The sequence below is a fragment of the Haemorhous mexicanus genome, chromosome 6 (assembly GCF_027477595.1).
Source record: "Haemorhous mexicanus isolate bHaeMex1 chromosome 6, bHaeMex1.pri, whole genome shotgun sequence".
Classification (NCBI taxonomy): Eukaryota; Metazoa; Chordata; class Aves; order Passeriformes; family Fringillidae; genus Haemorhous; species Haemorhous mexicanus.
In genome coordinates, this window is record NC_082346.1 from 19,406,511 (window position 1) to 19,420,293 (window position 13,783).

Here is a 13,783-nt window from a genome sequence, read left to right on the forward strand (position 1 = left end):
TCAGTCATAAGAGCTCATTCTTATTTAGGCCTAAGTAGCAAAAGGCTTCTCTCTCATTATACCTTTAGGGACTCTATTGCTGATTCACCTGGGAATGCCCCCCAGCAGAAGGCTCCCATCACTCCAGGTCCACAGGGAGGTGGACATGTTTTGGGAGATCACAAGATTCAGTTCTGCATGGCTGGTGTCAGCACTCAGAGCCCACGGGGTCAGTTGGCTCCTCTGCACCCACGGCCAGTGGCAAACCAACATTCCTCAGTGGTAACAAGGACTGTACATCAGTTCTCTGGAAACAAAAGCAAAAAAGAAGCTGTCCATGGGGGTGGGTCACTTGCATCCTGTTGGCACGGTCCACATTCAAGGTTGTTCCTATTTGGCTCCATTCCCTTGAAGACACAAGGAGCAGCTGTGCAGGAAGTAAGTGATAGCCACACCACCTCGTGCTTTATCTACAAACAGGGGGTGAGCTGCACAGCCTTGATAAAGGCAGGCATGACAGTGGTGGAGTCAAATCACACCAACTGCATGACCCCACAACCCAAATAAGGGCTGCCACAACTGGTGGGCAGGCTGGAGATGTCCCATACTGGGATCTGATCTCCACAGCAGCCAATATTGCAGAGGTTTGTGAATGAAAACTCAAAACATTAATCTCTTAGGCAGCAGCCCTGCAGATTAAAAAAATAAAAGGGGGCTGTTTTGGTTTGAAAACAGAGGTAATCCAGTTTTTTACCAAATATGAAAATATTTCAGTTACCCTAATTTCATTATAAAAAGGTTTTGAGCCCTTTTCCACTGATTATTCCATAACAGTGAACATGGGGTTCACTGTTCATTGATTTTTCCATTTGCCACTTATCAAAGACTGGAACATTGACTTTTATTATTTTATTGGTATAGGAGAAGGGGAAAGGTATTGCTTGTTAGCTTGATTTTTGTGAATACTTATAATTTCATTTTACAAGCTTTATTGATGTAGATGCAATTTATTTATATTTTCATGGAATAAATATAAAAGACCATGGATACTATTGCAGTTCTGTCAGGGTTTTTTCTGTCAGAAAGAGTTTTCTAGACTGTAGAAGAAGTGGGCTTGTACTTGTGATGAGAATTAAAGCTCAGCAAGTGTGAACCAGTGATATGCCTGCCCATGTCAAAGGGGATTTCAAAGCCCATGGGAATTCACTCTTTCATGAACAGAGCAGATGCCTCACTCATAAGACATGAATGATTCCTTGTCATGAACTCATGGTCTCACTGAACTGATGCTCCTTAACACTTTATTATCTTCTTGCCTCTGGAAGCACTGGGGATTCCCAGGCACAGCCTTATTTTGGACATCATTCTTTAGACCCCAGATGTAGGATTTAGTTGCCTGGACACAGTGCAAATGAAAAAGTGCCCTTTTAAATATCCCAGGGTACCTGAGCATCATGAACAGGGAATTTGTGTCCTTCTACCTCTGCCTCTATAGGCAATGCCAGATACTTGCAAAGTACACCATGTGCTTGTGTCCTTTATACAGTATACATGCAGCTGTATCCCTAGGGGAGAATAGCAGGATGTCAAGTTTGATGCTGAAATATTCCCCAGGAGGAGCTTGATTCCTTGCTTGATTCCCTTTGACTTCAGAGGGAATATGGTCCCCCAGCCCAGGTGTCTGCTCTGGACTCAGAAGGTGACTTTTGTGAGTATTCTCTGCTGCTGCAGAGCAGGCCAGCTGGGAGAAGGCAGCAAGCCTACAACATGGTCATGGCTGCAACTGTGCAACTGAGCCAGCCACAACACTGCTGAGGCCTTCAGCACTGGCTTTACCACTGCAAGTGTTATTAACACAGGCTTCTGGTCAAGCAATGAGCTCAGAATTTACCTAAAATTCTCTAAAACCACACCCATTACTTTCCTACTGACATAAAGATGCTATCATAAAAATCTGTGGGTTGAGTACCTCTCGAGTGTGATCTTCTGCATGCAGCTTGAGTAATTTAGCTGCATTCACCTCCATGGAAATCTGGAAATTAGGCCATTCTACGTGACCATAAAGAGCTGCCTTTCTGGAAGGCAATGTTGTGGTTTGATGGCAGCTGTCTAACAGGAAGCCACTGAACCACAACACAGGTTGAACAGTACTCTATAGCAGTTAGGTGATGGTGAGTTGCAGTCCGTGGAGCTAAGGCTCAAAGTTGCCTCAGTGTTGGTAGAAATAAGACTTTCCATTCCAATATTAATTGTCTAAGCTATTCACTATGTGCCCTTCATTACCAGGATAAACCCATGTAATCAGAGATTATCCAGTTCTCATTTGGAAAACACGCTCTGTATTTATTATCTCACATATGCCAACTAAGTAAACCAATCTTCTTCAAAATTTATTACTACACTGGTCCTAGTATGACACAGATGCTCTGGTACAATGAACTCCTGTGCATATGGATACATCATGGAACACAGACTCTATTTCCAGTTTTGCTGACGTGCCTTTGTAAGGACAGTGGAGCTTTCAAATCTAAGAAGTAACATACAAATTAAACTTTCAGCCTCTTAGCTGAATAAGCCTTTTTTTTTTATTGCACACAATATTTTTAATCAGTAATGTCAATGCTCATTTGAGCAGTGCTCTACTACCTGATCTCTTGAGGGCAGTCTGGACAGAATGGGTCTAATAGCAGGTGATAACTGGGATTTTCTTCTGTCTAGGAGGCTAGAAATTTGTTCAGAATTACCTGTTCAAACCCAGTGGCAGGAAGATCTTTGCCTAGAGTTTCTCCTTCCCCTAAGACCATTTAGATTCTCTGATAATACAATTATGGATCTGTGGCACTTATGTTAATGTGAATGCTTTCTTTGCAGGCTGTTGGCTTTAGCAGGATATGGGATGGTCTTTAGCAGTTTTTCACCTTATTTGAAGCTAAAGCTTTTACACCATTTTGTAGAGTACACTGGAAGGATTTTTTCCTTGGAAAATTTTAATGGACATAATTTGTTTAATCTTAAAGACTTACTAATTTCCTGTATGAGATGATGCTTCCTGTTCTTCTGGTCATTCTTTTTGCAATACTGCTTGGAAGCATTTTCCAGCTACAGTTGCTCTTTTGTTGCTCTCGGAATGAAGTCATTTCTCCATCTGACGTAATGTTTAATACCATTTCTGGCAGAGGATAAAACATTGCACTTAATGCAGCTGACCAGAGTATTGTGTTGCATACCTAAGAGAGAAGAAAGGTGGGAGAAGCCACAGTCTCAGTGTGCCTGGTAAACCAATCCCTGATGGTTTGTAACGGGACAGTGAAGCTGAGTCTGTGTGCTCTGTGTGCCAGGGGTGCTGCACAGTGAAACCCAGCACAGCTTAACAACAAACTGGGCACTTCTGCCCTCCAGGCTAAAATTCTGAAGGATTCTGAAGCCTGAAGTGTCTAACTACCACCACCAGTGCATTAAGTCCAACTGATAAGTTGGATTTGGTGATCCCTATGGGTCCCTTCCATCTTTAGATATTCTATTAAAAAAAAAGCCCTTTCTTTCTGCCTTCTACATTTGAGTAATTCTATGTTTAAAAGCATTATTAGTGACTTGACAATGAAACAAAATATTTCTAATATGTGCACAAGATGCTTTGATCATCTTAAAAGTTTTTGTTTAGTTTAAAAATTAATTTTAGAAACAAAATCTTTTCCATGCTGATCTCAAGATCAGCTCTTTAAACACAGTGCATTGTTTTCTGGGGCTTAAAGCATTAGCAACAGGATGATGGCAGTAGTATGGATGGATTTTTTAGGAATGGACTTTGCTAGAAGTCTCCTAAGAGGTAACTAAATTCCTTGGGTTTGTTTATGGAGTCATTTTCTCTTCATTTATAGGAAAAGAAGAAGAAAAAAAGAAAGCTGAGAAGGCACTGGTTTTCAGGCAAGAGTACAACAATGATGAGTTACGTACCTAAGAGTGGAAGAAAATCAAAGCCAAAGGCTTGACAAAAGTCACACAAGAATTCCTGCATGAATCCTGGAATTATCACAAAGATCTCCAAGATAAGAAATCCAGTTCTGACTGGCAGCTATTCTTAAGGTAAAAATTTGGTAAAAGTGCAAACCACTTAATTAAAAGTGTTCATTTTACTTTTCTTAGTATGAGTACGTTGCCAGTTTAACCACACAGAGCTCAGTGCTCAGAGAATGCCTTCCACTTAGCTTAATTAAAATCTCGGCTGGGGCAATTGAAAATGAGAAATTAAGCCCTGGGTTCAAAATGTCCCACAGCATTGCCAAGGCAACAATATCAAAACACGATAAGCAGAATTATTCTGAACAGTAGGCACAGCTTAAAATGAGGTTACAACAGCTTTTTCTGAAGGTTGAAGGGAGACACAACACTTAGTAGTTGCCTGTAAGTAAACAGCACCTACAGTACCTGCCTAGCTTTAGCCTCTATAATGCATGCCATCGCCTTTGTGCTAGATACCCTATTGACTCTCTGTGACTCACTTTTTATGACCTCACCAATGAGATAACACCCTCATTTGATAAAGACTTTATCAATTAAGAAAAGCCCTACTGCCTGATAACCTGATTAAGAGCTGAGTACTCAGGGTGGTGGTGTGAGACCTTTCATTTCTAATCAATTATGGCTTCATGTTGAGCAGCGTTATGGAATTATCCAGCCTTTGGCAAACTTTTGTATGATGCTTACTGCTCCTAAAGATAAATTACTTTCTATTTGTTCAATTTGTTACAAGGTGGGGCCCATCTGCTTGTAGGGATCCTTTCCCTTAAGACTTTGTGTCAGAGAGCTCATTTTCCTTAGGGCTTTCATATATTTGCCATTTTTAGAAGCCAAAAAAAAAAAAAAAAAGGAGAAATGTAGAAACTTCAGTTTCAAGATCATAGATGTACATGTGGTTTGTAAGTTCTCTGACCAGCAACATCAGTTGTATCAAATTTGAGAAAAATCCCCAAATCCAAACCTGTAGGCAAAGCTTTCCTTGTCTACATAATCCTGTAACTGTAGATCACAAAAGACATGCATTCAATATTACCACAACACGGTAAAACCTTTCCTTCCCTCTGTGTAACTGTTGTCACACATCGCTATCACAAAGTAATGGAAAATTTGATACACATTGTGAGACATACTGCTAGGGCTTATGTTCCCTTTTCCTAGGGTGGAAACACCTATGGGAGAATGCCATGTAGTTTACTTCATAGTTTGGTTCTCCTTTCCTTGCTCCCTTTTGGGTTCTAATCTTTCACTAACAGGGCTGTTAACAAAGTGCTGGGTAGGAAGGAGATGTGCCCCTTTCTTCTCTTTCAGTTTGAGCAACAAAGAGGGCTGATAGCACTGGTGTAGATAGCAGTGAGGTCCTGCTCCTTGGTAACCAGCAGTGTTTTCTGGCAGCAGCTGGAGCTCTGGGCAGTGCTGGGAGCCCTTGGTGGAGTACTGGGGCTCAGGATAAGTCTGCCTCCACCCTGTCTAGCTTGCAGACAAACCAGAAAGCACCGTGCTATTCTTTTTTCATTTGTTTGTTTTGGCAGTTTGGGGTTTTCTTACAGATTCAAGCCCATCAGTTTAAAACCTGTTCCTCAGGTGTTACTGAGCTGACTTTTGCCATTAGGATGACTTCAGGTTTGCTTCAAGAGCTGAGATCCAGTTTCCTCTGGCAGCAACTCCTTTAGGTCTATGTGATTCTCCCCCTCTATTCTGCCCTCATGAGATCCCACATGGAGTGCTATGTCCAGGTTTGAGAACCTCAGCTCAAGAAAGACATGGACCTGTTGGAAGGAGTCCAGAGCCAAGCCATTAAGTTGATCACAGGATTGGAACACCTCTCCGAGGATGCCAGGCTGAGAGAGATGGGGCTGCTCAGGCTGGAGAAGAGAAGACTTTGGGAAGAGCTTAGAGCTCAAATGAAGCCTACAAGAAAGCTGGAGAGGGACTTCTTATACAAGCAGATAGTGTCAGGGCAAGGGACAATGGTTTTAAACTAAAAGAAGGCAGGTTTAGGTTAGATATTAGGAGGAAATTCTTTACTCAGAGGGTGGGGAAGTACAGGAACATTTTGCCCAGAGAGGTTGGGTTGCCCATCTCTGGAATTGTTCAATAAGACCAGGTTGGATGGGACTTTGAGCAACCTGGTCTAGTGAGTGATATCTCTGCCCATGGATGTGACCAGATGATCTTTAGGGTCCCTTCCAATCAAACCCATTCTGTGATTCTATAATATTTTATTCTTCTGGGATATCTCAGTTATGCCTGACAATTAGGAGTTTAGGAACTTTCTGGAACATGAAAGACAGTGAGAAAATAAATCATTAGCTATTTATTCACCAGTCTATCCATAGGACCTGGGGGACAAATACCATAATGATGTGCCCTGCCCAGAATTGTACCAGGATGCAAGGACATATGGCAAGGAGACAATCTCATGCAGTTAGGACCAGGCACCTTGGAGATTATACTAATCTCACATCATACCATATCATATCTAATAGACACATGTAATTTTATTTATTTATATGTACAAGGAAAGGCATGGAGGAATGTACTGGCAAGTATTGTAAAGAGGAAGACTTTCCCAATTTAACATGGTTACACTGATAAACTTGTAGTCTGGTAGTGGTGGGAAATCCTTCAGGTATATAATGGTTCTGCATGAATCACAAGCTGCTTAATAGTGCATTGAATGCAGTCTTGAGCCATGACTGGTCGAAGATGTACTATCTGATTTATCCTGGGCAAAATGTCCAGAGGGGGTGGTAAGCACATTAAGTTAGATGAGCCATCCAGGGCAAACCTTTCACATCTTATCAGCTGTGCGTGATAATCTGACCCCAGAGACACTCCAGTGTAAACTGAGCTAGAATTATTTCAGACATAAAGACTTTCTATTTGCAAGAAGTAGATATCAGAGAAGGGTTGGCATAGGACCTTGTTAGTAAGCAATGAGGGTCAGTGTACATTTATAAGGAAAACAGCAAATCATAGAGAACAGAGACCCTTTTATTGGCTCTGGAATTAAGCAGTAGGGAAATGCTAATCAAAACTAGAGGGATGGAGTCCAGAAGCTGTGGAGATCACTACAAAATCATACACACTCTGTTCTTGTCCTGCAGTTTTTTCCTCCTACAAATGCTTTCACTTTTTTTTTCTTTTTTCTTTTTTTTTTTTTTATTCTCCCTCTGAAATAATATGCCAGCTGTGCAAATGTTTGACCCTCTGAACATTCAAAAATTGATTATGCTTTCTGGCCTTGCTGAGCACAAGCCAACCCCTGTCTGCAGAAACAGTGTTTCCAGAAGCAGCAGTGAGTACACACATACATGCTCCTTGCTAAGGGCACTTGCCAAAGCCTTGTGAATGTGTCCAGGAAAGAAATATTCCTGGTCAGTCAAAACACACAAACCTTTACCATAGGGAGTTAGTAGGAAAGATCCATTCTTTACATTATTACCATAACACTTATTTATACTATATATTATCCAATAATAATGTGTTCCCTAGAGTAAGCATCTGTCTGTCCCCAGAATACTTTCTGGATCTTTGGCCAAATTCAATCAAACTGGCAGATGAGTAGATGTCTCAAGGTTTTGTAAGTTTCTGTAAAGCTAGAGAAATTAGTTAGCCAGGTAAAAGAAAGCAACTTTATTAGGATATCTCAGTTAAAGTCCTTCCACTTCAGGAAAATCTTCAATATTAATTTACCCCTTAATGCACAGGGAATCAGCATGAGAGCTGAACATCCAAATGTTTATATGTTGGAAACAAGGCTTCATTGTCCCACAAATTCTAAAACATCTGGCCTGACTGGTGGGTTCTGTGATGTGCAATAAGATCAGTATACTGACTGAAAGCCAGCACATTCATAATCTCTTAGCTTGAAGGAATACCATTAGCATAGTTCAATTAAAATTCTGTTTAGTGCAATTTAGTTAAAGTTTCAGTGGCACAAGAAGACTGAACCCTCTGGGAAATGAGTTTTTATTAGGTTCAATGGTTGTGGAACTACTGTTCAAAAATTTTTTTGCCCTGGAACTGAATGACTCCACTGTGGTCATCCCTCATAGCACATTACTGATCTGAGAGGGATTAATTACTCCCCTTTTAGCTGTAAAATTACAGGTACTTTTTTTTAGAGAAACGTAGTCCTATTAAGGATGGAAAAAAACCTCTAACATCATCAAGTCCAACTGTCAATCCACCACCACCACCATGATCACCACCTAACTATGTCCTCAAGTGACATATTCACAAGTTTTTTGAGCACTTCCAGAGATGGTGACTCCACCACTCCTCTGGGCAGCCTGTTCCTATGCTTGACAACCCTTGCTGTGAAGAAACTTTTCCTAATATTTAATCTAAACATCCCCTGGCGCAACTTGAGGCCATTTTCTCCCCTCCTCTTATGTAATCATGTACTTACCAATCTCTGTGAGTCATGAAGGCATTTTCAGCTCTACTGCCCTTTCTTCCCCATTCTTTGTTACCTCTGAGCCTGAGAGCATCCTGGTTGTCTGAAGTGGCTCTTTTTCTGTTTTGGCAGCTGTGCACACCAGGCTAATGTTTTTCTTGTCTGACTTGGAGAGCTTTGCTCACCTTCCTACTTTCTTTGTTCCTGGTACTTTGTTGAATTACTATTCCTCCTTTCAGTCTGAACTGCGTGTTTTTCTCTTTTTTTGGCTAACTGTAGTTAATTTTTAGTTTCAAAATTGTTTCTTCAGTGTTCAGTAAGTTCTTCAGTTTTCTCTTTTGGTCATGAGGTTGGGACCTTTGGATGTATGTTTAGTCTTTATTTGGTAAAGTCTTGGCACTTGTGGCAGAGGGGGAGCAGCATAGAGGTTCTTGCAGCCCCTGCTGATCTCCCAGGCAGCTTTTCTCAGGTAAATCCATGAACAAAACTACCATGACATTCAGCCAAGCAAAAACCTGCACAACACAGTGCATCAGCCCTCCTTGCTGGAGCTGTCCACAGCCATCCAGACAGTATTTTGTCTTTGTCATATGCTCACAGCCCAATCCCATACGTGATCTCCAGTCAGTCTTTAGCCTTGTACAAGAAACAGCCCCCTTTAACATGTTACTGCCTGAAAGTTAAGTCACATTGACCAACACTTTCAGGAAAAGGGGACTTCTCTGTCTTCCTCATTGTGTACAGGAAATTATATTACTCTCTGTCTGGAGTTTAGGCTTGAATGCCTGTAGGCAAAGAGGATCTATTTCCTCAGTCAAATTTTTGATGGAGAGTGGGCAGGATGCAAGCATTTCTGTCTCCATATCAGGCAGAAAAGGCAGCAAAACAGACACACCTTCTCAAATGCACATATTTCCCTGGAGAAATTAGGAAAGTGGGATGGGGAATTTTAGATTTTCATGTGATACTCTTTTCATTTGTGTTGTTCCTAATACATTTTCCCCTTTATTCCCCTCTCCTTAATCCACATGCAAAGGTGAAAGTAAATCTGTTAATGAATGATTTATCAAAGTCCTATGCAAGACTCAGTTCTCCTGGCGGATTTGTCGAGTAGTGTGACACGTTGTAATATACCACACGAGTTCTTGGTCTTTGTCCCGTGCTACTGAGGGTGGTAGGGAGGTGGTTTTGGGTTGCTCTACCAGCAGCTTAAGTTTTACTGTACACTAAGATGGGGATTCAAGAGTCTCTTCCTGGTTCTGCAAAGCCGTGCATTTGTAAAGGACAGCTTCACCTTCAGAAGCCAAGAAGGAAGCCTCTAGTTGTGTCTCATTCACAAAAAAGGGGGAAATAAAACAATTTATTTGTTTTCATTTACCTCAGGGACTATTTCAACTCTACAGCTTCAACATGGGTGATGTTCAGCTCTATCTCCTTCAGTTCTCTTCTCAGTCTCCAGTAAATTTATTAGTGTTCCAGGAGGTAATTCCAGACCTGGTGTCCTGACTTTCTTGCAGAAGCAGAGCTCCCTTGTCACTAGCACAGTAGTGAAGCATACAGTCTGACAGTCTGTGGTGCTCAGAGGTGAGAAAGGGCAAATGGTAGGAATGGCCAAGGGTCTTTGGTCTTCCTGATTTAGGAGAACAGGCAAGGAACAAAGCATGCTGGGGAGCAGCTAACTGAGAGCAAATGAGCAAATTCAGAGGCAGCTCAAAAAATTAAGAAAGCTGCTTCAAAACTGATTTGAATAGAAAGAAAAAGCCAAAACCCGTAGTACATGGATTGTATGTTTCTCTTCCCAGAGCAGCTTCAAAATTCTGAAGTTTACAGTTTCAAAGAATGAGTCACAGATCCCTCTACACACTAGGCTTCTTAAAATTGATCATGTTTCCTTCCATTTTCCCTATTTTGGGTTTTTCAAAAGCTATGACCTTTGTGAGAAAGGTTTATTTTCTAAAAAAAAAGGATTGAGGAAGGTAAGCAAAAGAGTTAGTCTGGTTTTCCAAAAAAAAAGGACCATCTACTTATCAAAAAATTAGGAAATCTAATAGTGAAATGAGTAAGTAAATTAGTTTCTGGTAAGAGCTGACTAATGCCATTTATCTTCTTAATGCAGTGAAGCCCAAGGTTTTATTTGCCTTACTGACTTATACATAGCTGATGCCTCCCTGCTTCTGTATTTCAGGTAACTGTGACTCACTTATTAAATAGTAATAGCCTTATTTATATTATTCTTTTCAACCTTTTATTTATCCAGAAGTTCATTTGAGTGAGCAACACACGCAAGTTACTAAGCAGAAAATAAGTTCAACAATTGCAAGCTGCAAAAGTACATGAGAGAAGTAAAAAGAAAGAAAGATATATAAAACAGGAGTTACTATCCAGCATGCCTGTGTGGATGCAATTCTATAGGCTTTACCCAGTTGTTCTCTTACTTAATTTTTTCTGCTATAGTGAAATAGTTATTTGGTTCATAGGAATCTTTGAGGTCCTTCCAAGCCTTTGAGGTCCTTCCTTTTGTCTACCTTTTAGACAGCTTATTCCTGTCTAAAAGGCAGACAAAATAGGCATGTCTTGCAGGCAGGAGGCACCTGAACAGGATATGTCTGCAATTGTTATCAGCCACCCTCATTTTCACTGGGCTTACCATGATTTTTAGCTAATGGAGGAAATGGTCCATTAAATCCTTAACTCTAAATGTTTGATGGAGATATGCTTCACGTCAAAGTTTAACTCCCCACTGAGAGGTTTTGTGAGGGTTTGCTGCTGATGGAGAAACTATGTAACAGGAAAGTACAACCTCTTTCCTGGTTTTAATTTTGTATTTGTGTGACTATTAAGATATGTTTTAACCATGGCTGCAAGATGAAAAGATGTACAGGATGTAGTAAATATATCTGTCTTAAAAGTTGTCTTGACTAAAGAGAAGGTCTGTAACACTGAGACAAGTAGGGAAGTAACTCTACCGTCTACCTCTGCCATCAAATGTGCTCACAGGGCCGTGCAGATGAACTGGAAAGCATGTTAAAGTACACTGGGCTATGTCTAGATGGTCAAAAAGAGACCAGCTATTTATGTTGGAACTTGGGAACATAAGCATCGCTGAAGAACAGTAGGAAGGTGGAATTCAAGGTGAATATAGGGGGGAAAGGAGAAATATAAAAAAGATTTTCTACTCAAATTCAAAAAAATATGAAGATTTTGATGGACTGGAAATTTTTTTTTGTTAGATTAATTTTTCAAGATGGATTTTAATTTTTTCGTTATTTTTTCTTTTTAATCTGTGTCTTGATAGACTTGCATTTGTAATAAACTCAATGCACAAAGATCCTATATGTCAGTTTGCATACTACATTAATTCCAGTCTATATGGCTTTGATCTGCATATTTTTAAGGCAATAGATAAAAAAGGGAATAATTTCTGTCCTTTAGCTTTCTAAATTTCTTCAGAATTAAAGAAAACTGGTAGTGTCTCAAGGAGAAAGGAACCCTAAACTGAATCTAAAGTCATCTTCAGAGCTCACAGAGAGACATGTCCTTCTTCAAAGTCTTCTACAGACTGGAACAGTCTGTCTCTCCTTCTTACACTCTGACCTCCCAGGATCTTCTCTCTATGCACCGTTCATTTCTCTTGGGTACAAAATAATCTTTCCTCTTGGAATAAGAGGAATTGGTGTTGGCAGACTCCAAATACAGTTTTCTTAAGTGCTGGCAGTCCAGGAAACCTTTTTGGGACTTTTTGGGAATTGCTGTGAAGCAGTTATGGTAGGAGAACATTAAGAACACAATTACAAAGAGGTGTGTCGTACTGATTACAGCAGCCAAGCCTGCAAATCCCCTAAGCTGCCATTGGCACCAACAGGACAAGCAGTGCCTTCCAAGGAAAGTGCAAGAAACCTCACAACAAACAGCAAAAAGGAGTATCTCACCAGCTGTGTACAGCTGACCTATGTAATGGAGCTTCAGTGGCTTTTCAAAGAGAGGATTTGAAGACATGGATTTGAAGAAAATCCAAATGAGCAGTAGAGACTCACGGTGACAAGCTGGCAGCAGGGGTTGGTAATTGTGGGGAAGGTCAGGATGAGGAGTGAGGAGGGTTGGTGGTGCAGCATGCTCTGTATAAACCTCTGTACCTCTAATGAACCAAGGGGATCCCTTGGGGCTAGACTGAGCTAGCTTTGTCAATCTCAGAAATAATTCTGTACTGAAGTGAACTAATCCTCTAGACTGGGACTAATACCTCATCTGTAAGCAAACTTGTTGGGTCAAAAGCATAGATGTGCTACTGTTCATATAAGTGATGTTTTATCAGTTTGCTAAAGTGCTGACTCTTAGCTTATAAAACACTTGAATTTACTGTATTATACAGTCAACTTTGAGAAACAGCTTGTAAATAAATGTTTCTGATGAAGACTGATAAGTCACTGAGCCACATAACCATTTCTGTTTGCCAGTTAAGATTCAGTGGCCTGGAGAAAAAGTAGATAAGGAAAGATATTTGCTCTCTACAAATAACTTCTTTTCACTTTTGGTAGTTCACACATGTTTGAGATAAATGCCAGATAAACAGGCATAGTTTCTAATTCTTTCTACATAGTGCCCAAGGAAGGGAAACAATGACTTTGAGATTTTATGCTGCCTTTTTAACTGTATCACTTATATAAGAAAATATTACTGATGAGAAGAAACCAGAGGCTTTTTTTTTTTTTTTAATGCAAGATCTGAGAATTTCAGAAGGAGCCTTGAAGATGATGATTTTCATTATATAGTGCCTAGTTTGTTCGTGGCTTTATTTTCAGTTGCTCTTACTACTTAGGAACAGCATTATAAATGAGAAAACAAGTAGTACAGTGAAGAAGGACTCAACAGTGCACACCCAGTGGTACCCAGCCTACAATCAGCACATTCATTGTCCAGACATCAGGGCTCTCAACACCTTGCATGAATCACAGGATAAACTGACATCTGTTTCCCTAAAGGCATGTCTACCCTGCTGCCACTCCTGCAGCAGCAAAGGGCAGACATACCACAAAACCTGTGTCAAATGCATCTAAAATAGCCCATGCTGCTGCAGATGATTTATGAAAGTATCTCTTTTATTTTTTACATAAGATAAAATCTCTAGGGATATGATCTGTCATGTTTACAAAGACTCACTTAAGCTGAGCCTTCTGAAGACAGCTCTCTGGCCTTATGGTTTCATGTAGATCTCCATTAGTTCAGAGAGGAATGTGGGCAGCTCTCGAAAATGATACCCTCTCTTGGCATGAGTTGGACAGAGGAAGTGAGGCATTTGGGAAGTCTTATGTGCTTAAACTTCAGATCCCCAAAGTTAGGTAAAAAGAGCCTTCCACAATGTGGTTGCTCTCCATATCTATCCATTTA

General features: G+C 40.5%; 1 long non-coding RNA gene across 20 annotated transcripts in view; it reads left to right on the forward strand.

Annotated features, from left to right (window-relative positions):
- The window catches only part of LOC132328850 (uncharacterized), a 53,192-nt gene that overhangs the window by 15,135 nt on the left and 24,274 nt on the right, over positions 1–13,783 (forward strand). For 18 of the 20 annotated variants that reach the window (XR_009486889.1, XR_009486883.1, XR_009486892.1 and 15 more), the window contains one exon: positions 3,858–4,062. This is a non-coding gene — a long non-coding RNA (uncharacterized LOC132328850). Of the gene's footprint in view, positions 1–68; positions 936–3,857; positions 4,063–12,216; positions 12,819–13,783 lie in introns of those variants that run through there. The other 2 variants (XR_009486886.1, XR_009486897.1) reach the window with 2 other exon arrangements.